Raw genomic sequence first — 10,338 nt, 5'->3', positions numbered from 1 at the left:
GTCTTGCGGTACACCATATCATATATTAAATTTAAACAATACATCAAGTAACCATATACATACGTGCGCCGGGCCTCGGGTAATTGCCTAAAGGAACTGCGCAAGACAGCCACCCTTGGTTATTAATGACCTACCTACCCGTTGCTATTTACAAGTCATTAAGCGAATCCAAGGCGGCATGTTTGTAAGCAAATATTGTTAGCAGTTGAATTTGATTTATCTAATACACTTTTTTATAATTCCTGCTGAGTCAAGAATCGCTGGGATGTGAGGCATTTGATGAAAATTAATGTACTCGTTTAAATAAACTTCCTTTGCCCTCAAATAAGCAAAGGGGAGAGGTAAGTGATTAGAATTACACTTGTTACTTGCGCTGCTTAGGTTATTATACTACTACTTACTAGTAGGGCCTTCTAACATTGAAGTTATTAAGTAATATTTTGCATTGGTTTTTATGTTGAATATTTTTATTACACAGCGTTACCTATGTATAACCTATGTATAAGTTTAAAAATCTAATGATAATATTAGTATATAATACATACATAATATCTTACAATAAGATTATTATTTATTGAAGTAATTTCTTATTCTAAATCAAATGTTACAAGTCACAATACAAACTTATGTGTAATTAAATCTAAGGCAATCTGGTGTAATCTCGTAAAAGATTGGAGAACATAGCTTCAATAAAATTCCATGGAAATCAAACCGTATTGGCCGACTACTCTGCTATAAATTCCTTCTAATATTAACAGGACGCGAAATTAATTTTCTCGTTTAGCAACACCGAACACGGCTAGCAGGTGCCTCGTACTCTATGAGCGCTCTTTTTAATTCCTTCGCCTTTCAACGGAAAATTTATGTTTGGTATTTTATTTATGCCGTGTTTAATGGAAGCAAAATTGAACCTTATTCTGAGACCGTTTCGTAGTTTGCATCATGGTGTAAAGTGAGGTATTTGCAGAACACACTTCATGTTGATGTTGCCAGCTTAAAATAAGGCAAGTAAAATCGGATTAGCTCCGCCGAGCATTTGTGTAATTAAAAGCACTTTAGCTGCTCGTGCATGCCGACAATATCGATACTTTTTCTTGTTTTAGAATATTTATTACACGACAAGTATAATATTATATGTACTTTTTAAATAGGTAAAACACAAAGAATATAGACAAAAATGTGTCAGTGTTCCTCATCTTATATTCTCATTATAATCATGATAACTACCTCCTATACGCGCGTCTTTTCATAAACGTAATTACGTTTTCCATGTAAAAATAATATTAAAGATATAACAAAGAGATTTTAATTAAAATAGCATCCAGTTCGTTGTTGCGGTCAGGCCGGGATCAAGAGGCTTGGAGGAGAATGAGGAATGTTTGTTTATGTCTCCTTATCAAAATAATCACTTTTACGAGTGATATACAGCCTATTTATTACTGCCTGGTAAATCCCAGGCTTTAAGGAGGATGATGATTTTTAGGGTCGGTTTACACTTTGTATTACTTTGATGCATAACCAAGTCGATGAAGATGACAATAACGATGAGAACTTATTTTTAAAGCATGTGCGATAACTAATTTATTATTGTAGTTATATACTAAGGTTGCTGATATAACAACCACATGCTTGGAGAAGGTAATTTTCACAGAACTTAAGCTTTTTGGAAACCGCATTTTACTGAGGTCTTTGAGGTTTCTCTGATAAGTGACACTATTGTTTGATGTTTCCTTTTACAAACTGTGACCAAACCATTCTGTAAAAATATTGAAAAGCGTTGTCGTGGTTGTAAAAAATTTAACCCCTTTTTCATTCGTTATTTTGACCCACATTAAAAATGTCATCGTTATTGTAACTCTGTTTCGCATCTTATTCCATTGTCTCTCTATACATAAATCTCGGCAAGGAAAAACGTAAATTCAGGGAAGACAATAATTATTTGTAGAAAAGTTTGGTAGTTAGAGTTTAGACCTTAGGACGTTAACGAAGTTGATAACGAATTTCGTTTTAACTTTACCCCGCAGTGTTCGATGTACATGGGCGATTTTGTAAAATGAAATTCTAGCACATTTTAATAGCGAAATAATGTAGCGTACCTAAATGGTACAAATGAGTTGGCTATTTTTAGCTACAGGCCACGCAAAACTTTAAAGGTCTTACCACAAATGATTAAACATCTGTTGAGTTTTGAGACCATTTTGTACTGAATTTTTCTCTAATCAACAGTTCAAAGGGTGTTTAAATCTTTTGTAGTAAGACCGTAAGTTTTTATGTCTACAATATCTAACGTATGATCGCGATCTATTAATAACAATACGTCTGATCGATGATCTTCCAATACAGTGTCTCCGTACTTGCGTACCCGCCCCGCTCACTCTTTACCAAAAGACTAAACGATTTCCTTAAAATTTTTTTCGAGCGATCAATAACTTGTTACCATAACAATGGAATCTACATGAAAGTTATTACAGTTGCAGTAGGGCCTCGATAGTCCGAACACACAAAATATAATATACCCTGTTCGGATATACGCAGCGTTCGGATTATAGTATGTAGAGATTTTTAAAGGCATTTTTTGGATGTTGAAGCCATGATAAAACGCACAAATACAGTACAAAGATAATATAATGTAGGTAGTAGGTACCTATAACAAAATGGCGGAATAGCGCGCGGAGCCTAACTCGGCACTAGAATGCGCCGGCGCGGCTACGGGAGTGATTTGTATGGAGAAAGGAGGTCGTTCGAATTATAGAGGTGTTAGTTGAGATTAGCTGAGGTCGGACTATCGAGGCACTACTGTACTAATTAACTTCATTGCCATATAATAAATATGTAATAAGGAAAAAATCTGATTTTTTGTAATTTAATTCCTTAGACAGAGGCGTATTTGTTAATATAATAAAGTGTAGAAGACTATTGTTATCGGCATTTGTGTCCGGCTTAGGGGTGAAATCCCTGATCTGTGACTTTGACCTTTATACTAAACCATTGTGCTGGTGTTATGCTTCTTTTGTATCCACTTCTTTTATCTTGTCAGAAAAGGACTGGATTATATTAAACTATCCCCAAGCGGCAGCCAGCTGCCACATAACAATTGAAAATCTATTGTGTCTGCGATACCCACGATGGAGGTGTTAAAATCCTGTAGTTTGATACGTAGATTCAACGTCTTGCTCAAAGTGTTGTCTGTCTATTTAGTATTTACTTACGTTGCTTACAGAAATCTGCAATAGTATTAATTTTAGCATTAAAATCTTAATATTCTTTTATATCTTCTGTGCGTGTGTTTGTTTGAAATTGAACTCCTTCTAAACGGCTGGACCGATTCCGATTAAATTTTTGTTTGTACTTAAACCCCCTTGGTTTGAAAATGGTTTAGATTCATAATCCGGCTTAAAAAATCCGTGGATAATTTAAGAATGCCTTACCGCCGTATAGAACAATTATGTCATTACACTATAGACAATTTAAACTTCATATAACAGATGTGACGGGACGTCGTCCGTCGGGCCCGCTAGTATTAACGTTTAATTTAAAATAATTTCTACTTACCAAACTTCTAACTTTAATAAACATAGAATATAGAAGTAATGGAACGTCCAAAGCCTTTTTAAATCTAGTAGGTACGGCAACCTCGAAAAAATATATTTCGTTTCGAAAAAGTATTTTTATACGTGGGAGAGCCAAGCTTCGGCACGAATGGGCCGGCTCGACTGGAGAAATACCACGTTCTCACAGAAAACCGGCGTGAAACAGCGCTTGCGCTGTGTTTCGCCGAGTGAGTGAGTTTACCGGAGGCCCAATCCCCTACCCTCTTCCATACCCTCCCCTATTCCCTTCCCTTCCCTACCCTCCCGTATTACCCTATTAAAAAGGCCAGCAACGCACCTGCAGCTCTTCTGATGCTGCGAGTGTCCATGGGCGACGGAAGTTGCTTTCCATCAGGTGACCCGTTTGCTCGTTTGCCCCCTTATATCATAAAAAAAGAACGCCTCATGATATAACGATCTATAGAAAACTTTTAATTACACCGTAATGAGACGAAAGATCATACACGAATATAGGTGAATGTCATTAGAGATCTCTGACTTTAAGCGTGCCTAAACTAATATTGAGCCAATCAGAGGCGGGACTCGTTAGCGAACGTCACTGCGACTCGGATGTGTGCCTGTAGTTTAATTAATAAACCACCCCGCGTACTCGACTTATTAAAATTTGTTTTAATTTCGTATTAATTATGACCTTTATGTGTACCGACATAGGGGCCGAAACTCGGAAACGTTTCAACTTGACAGGGACGTAAGGAAACCGAAGTGATATTTATTTTATAATTAATATGTGGCAGACGATAATTAAACGCGCGAGGGATTTGAATTGAGACAATTAAGTGGTGCAAAGCAAAACCCTGAGAAGTAGGTAGGTGAATACTGGGTATAGCTTGGAGTGGTAAATACTGAAATAATAACATCAATTATTTCAGTATTATTGTAACTCGAAAGTAAGGTTAAAAATAAAAATTTTGCTTCAATGACGAAATTTTATTATTATATTTTTAAATAACCGGTTACTTTTACAACAAAAAATATTCAACAAGCTGTAGAAAATTATTTTCTACGATTTCTTGAATATTTTTTGTTGTACTTAAAAGTTATTGTTGTATTGACTATTTTCTAAAAATAGTTAATGTATATAGGTACATAATACATATACCAATAACGAATCAAATATAAAAATTTAAAACTTACAAAAAGTTGCCAAAATCCTAACGTGAACACGCTTCACTGAAAATATAACACATGGCCAGCAATAACGACAAAAAGTTATATCAAATGCAACATTCAACGGAAATTTCATAAATAAATTCATCTAAAATTTTGTAAACCAAAATACGCGCCCGCATCTGTCTCGGTGCAGGGGTACTCAACTGAATTCACCCATTTACGTGAATTAGTGCTGCGACCAACAACCAAATGTTTACCGCGCCTGCACCGACCCATTGAAATGTTGGTCCGCTGAATAAAACTTCAGCCCGAAAGTAAATACTGCTAAATCTAAATATAAATTGTTTAACTTGCTATTTTCATATTTTTCCATCAGACCACCTTTCATTTACGTTCTTTTGACAAATTGGTACAAGTGGTCACTTTTAAATTGAAGAAATCGAATATTCACGCCCAATTTCACCAAAGTCTGTTAGTGTTAACAGCTTGTTAAAATGTCATGTCTTCTCTTTTAATATGAGAAACGAAACTCGTAACGTGATACTAATTCGAGCTATGGCAGCTTCCCATACATGAATTTAGTTCATAAATAAAGTAAAAATGAAATATACCTTGATACAAAGAGCATTTATTACTAATTCTTAAGAAAAAAAAATCGTGATTATACAAGGCCAGGTTTTTGAGTTATTATACTTAGAAGTTTTAAAGGTTATGTAATTATTTAGCTTATTATTTAATGCATGTAGCATTAAACAATAACGTATTAATATTCAATATTAAAGAAACCGATGGGGAAATTAAGGTTACCATTGCTATGCAAGATTATTGATGATAACACAAGTTGAGCAACCTGGGATGTGGACCCCACTCTGGTTATAGTCGTCGGTGGAATTGTACCTAAAGGTTTGTATTGCAATATCGAGTTTAAATATGTTTACTAGTCAATTAAAAATCACTAATTTGGTACCAATTTGTATTTTTATCGATCTATGATTATAAAATACTTAGTAAAACGTGGACATCGTTTATTGTCGTGTACATTTTTCGGGATAGAAAACTATACTATAATATTACTAGCTGTCCCGGCAAACATTGTTTTGCCATATAAAGAATAATTTCGCCCATATCTATATATTAATACGCAAGCGAAAAACTTTGTATCCCCTTTGACGAAAAATGCGGAAACGTAGGTGAATGAAATTTTGCACAGTTATAGCTTATATGGTGAAGGAGTGCATCGAGCTAATATTATTTTGAAATTATGATTAGGCAATGCTTACACGGCCAGTCTGAGATCAGCTGAGTCCTAGAGACAAGAGTTGAAAAAAATATGATAAAGTTAATATTTTTTTACAAAATATAGGTAGTAGTCCTAATTAAATGTCGTTGAAACTAAGGTCGAATTTCGACCATTGGGCGATTTCTAGTTATTATTATTATTATTTTATTGAAGTGACTAAATAAGTATAGCACCATGGCAACGTCCATCGCTATCATGTTGCACAAACAATGGTCGCCGTCAGTCTCGAATAATTGTAATAATTAACTATTATTTATTTCAACAAATGCACTTACCAATATAAAAAGTAGATGTTGTCTGATTCTCAAGCCTAGCCGATATGCTCGCTAAGATTCACGAAAATCGGTCGAGCCGTTTCAGAGGAGTTCAATTACGTACACCGTGACACGAGAATTTTATATATTAGAATGTACCTTTCCCCGGACTAAAAGTAACTCCATAGTCCATACCTTTTAACAAAAAAAAAAAACAAAAAACGTTCAACCTCGGCACGAATGGGCCGGCTCGACCGGAGAAATACCACGTTCTCACAGAAAACCGGCGTGAAACAGCGTTTGCGCTGTGTTTCTCCGAGAGAGTGAGTTTACCGGAGGCCCAATCCCCTACCCTATTCCCTTCCCTAGCCTCCCCTATTCCCTTCCCTTCCCTACCCTATTCCCTCTTAAAAGGCCGGCAACGCACCTGCAGCTCTTCTGATGCTGCGAGTGTCCATGGGCGACGGAAGTTGCTTTCTATCAGGTGACCCGTTTGCTCGTTTGCCCCCTTATTTCATAAAAAAAACCCTAAAAACTTAACAGACATATTCGTCATACACACATTAATAATAATTGTTTTACCCACAAAGTGCATACTAATAAAGTTGAGTTCAAAGAGAATTATACCGTGTAAACATTTCCTTATACGTACACTATACAAACCTGGTAATATAGCAACTTGTACAAGCTGTGAACTATCAGACTAATCTATAGTTAACTTTCTGAGAACACAACTTCAAATCAAACGACCTGATAATATCGCTTGCAAAATGTTCCTCCAATAATGAAATTGAGATGGTTAGGTGCATAAACCTATAAGTATATATTAAGTCTATGGTTAGGTGTATACAGCGACCACATAACCCAAATAGAACAGAGTAGGTTGTGTTTCGCAACAATAATAATACTATACAAAGTGACACATTGGCAGAGAGATAGCCTTAGCTAGCCTAAACAAGTCTCCAAAGTACGGTCTGTGTGGAGACAGTGGGAGAGTGAAAAGACTTTTCAAGTCCTGGTATGCTCGTAGGCTAATTTTGTTGACGTAGTGCAAGCTTTTATTATTTCCTTATTTCACATAAATATCCTTTTAGATGTTTTAACATAATGTATGTTTAGTCATACAGCTCTGGTAGGTGAGTAGCATAACATTTGTGCAGTTCCAAACAAGTTATCAGTTTAAGAAATACTGATTTGAACATAGTCGCAATAAAAACGTCCAGCATCGCTTATAGCATATTTCTTTAAAAATAAAACAAGCGCTTGTGAGCGCTTATATTTCATTCGGTAACCGCAGCCCTTGTACCACAAGCCGATAAATCTACAAGATTTCTATTACAGATAGCGAGCTGACTCTTTCCGGATATTTAATTTTATGTCCGTTTCGCAACTCCGAGATTTTACATTTGTTACGTTTTTATTTAGAAAAAAAAAATCTTCCATCTTTATTTGTTTTGTGATATCGTGAGCGGTTTTTATCAAAATAACTTTATGTTGATGGATGTTGGAAATAAAATGAGTTTATGTTATACATTTTATCAAACGGATTAAAGAAAAATGGAATGGAATTTTACATTTTAAACTTGGAAGTATTTTCTTCTACATTATTAATAATTTATGCGCGAGAAAACCTTATTATTGTTTTTATACAATGTTAAAAATGTAATTTCTAAATTTAAATTGTCATGAAAGTAAATTCTAAAAAAATAAATGTAAATTTTAAATTTCATTAAAGTTGATACCGCGTTGTTACATACCTAGTCAACTAAAATTCATATTTAGAAAACTTAAATAATTAAATAAAACGAGTAAAGTAAGTGTCTGAAAGATGTTGTCTTTTTGACACTTTACTCGTATTCACCAGACTAACATATAAGAATACTTAAATTTACGAAGATAACAGATATGAAAAGCTAGTCTTTGACCACAAATTCACAGCTCTTAAACCCATGCCCACAATAAAGCAACATTGGGGAAAATAGGTAAAACACGAATGTTTTATTCACTTAGCAATGAGAATTGCTCCCAATATACCGTGCTAATTGCTAAGCACCGCCGTGCGTTTCCTGCCATTAATACGGGCTATCTGATGGCCGGGCCGATCTACTTAGCTAATCGGCCGCATGTTCCGCCATCGTCCGGGTGACTGATTGCTTTAGATTACAGGTTTATTATCAGTTTATCACCGAAGACTATTTACGCCTTAAACTTTTTAGATTATTTAAGTTGAGACCGCAGGCAAAACTTTTATTGCTTTAAAATTTGTAAGAGATGAGAAGCTAAAACTAAATAGCGAAATATTATAACTGTTGTTGCTAAAATACGTAGTCGGTAGGGACAGGCAATAGTAGACTGGAGATTTCCAAATATAATTTATTTAAAACACGTCAATTCTATCCACTCCGTTTCACACAGTTTACTCCACACTACAAACTACAAACGTCTCCAAATTCCATTTTCGAATTTAGGAAATAGAATGTCAAGGGTACAATTTAAAATTTTCAGCCTTAGGAGGTCGTCATTCACGTTCGAGCGAATCATGGATTCACGTCAGCTACACGTGACATGCAGTTCACGCTCGCTGCGGACATGACAGGTGTAAACGCTGCTGACGAGCTTATTGACACTTTATGCGCTGTACTAACATGCTATGGCCTCGAAAACAACGTAAATCGTCGGATAATACGAATTTCGAACGCAGTAGCTGGAACCAGGGTGTAAAGTAGGCCATTGAAGTAAGTAAAGTGAAGTTTTGGTTTTCTAGCGTTGCTGTCATATAACAGTTGTAGTGGTGTTCGAACTTTTTTTGTAATCTATATCTATATAATATATCTATATATATAAAACTCAAAGGTGACTGACTGATTGACATAGTGATCTATCAACGCACAGCCCAAACCACTGGACGGATCGGGCTGAAATTTGGCATGCAGGTAGATGTTATGACGTAGGCATCCGCTAAGAAAGGATTTTGAAAAATTCCAACCCCAAGGGGTTCAAATAGGGGATGAAAGTTAATATATAATAATACTTCTTAACGCGAGCGAAGCCGCGGGCAAAAGCTCGTAATATATAAAACTCAAAGGTGACTGACTGATTGACATAGTGATCTATCAACGCACAGCCCAAACCACTGGATGGATCGGGCTGAAATTTGGCATGCAGGTAGATGTTATGACGTAGGCATCCGCTAAGAAAGGATTTTGATAAATTCCAACCCCAAGGGGTTCAAATAGGGGATGAAAGTTTGTATATAATAATACTTTTTAACGCGAGCGAAGCCGCGGGCAAAAGCTCGTATGGTTATAATTCTAGAGAAGCAACGCCATTTTGACTTCAGAGAAAATTCTTTCATCGCTTTATTACCACGCATTACTAAATAGGTCTGTTACTACTCTACATAACGGCAATATTTACCAATAAAACAAATTCTAAGCCAATGTGACCGTTCAATCTGTAATATTTTATACTAAAAGTGAAAATACTAATTGGCCAGCTGGCCTGTCTTAAAGTTTTATGAAATAAACTGAACTCTGAGCTGTTTTTAACATCAGATGCAGTAAATACCTCGTTTCTACAATATAAAACTCGCTGAGTCGGATGACAAAATGAAATATACCGGGAAATACAGATCCGCTTTGAGACTATTTCATTTGCCTCTTGGAAGATCTTAGATATCTATTAAATGACTGTTTTATAAATAGATTTTACAGCGAAAAAAGATCAGGTGCCTCGGCGAAGACGTAATTCATGTAAACACGACTCCGAGATATAACTGGCTTTTCAGTACTTATTAAAGATGTCAAAACTACGTCCTTCAGTCTCATTTCTGTGATAAACTTTTGCCTAGCTTACTTTATCTCATGCTTAAGTAACTCGCTCCATCTAAGTTAAGTAACACATTAAGTATGCAATTCTGAATTTCTACAGAAATGAAATGTTAGTTTTGGATGTAATGTTATATAACAAGACGGGAAAGTTACTTTAATATTACGTTTTGGGTTAATCTCTACATGAAACAACTACTACTTAATCACTGTATAATCGCAAAAAGCCCTTTTTT

The sequence above is a fragment of the Aricia agestis genome, chromosome 4, assembly GCF_905147365.1.
Source record: "Aricia agestis chromosome 4, ilAriAges1.1, whole genome shotgun sequence".
Classification (NCBI taxonomy): domain Eukaryota; kingdom Metazoa; phylum Arthropoda; class Insecta; order Lepidoptera; family Lycaenidae; genus Aricia; species Aricia agestis.
Note: the sequence above shows the minus strand (reverse complement) of the source record.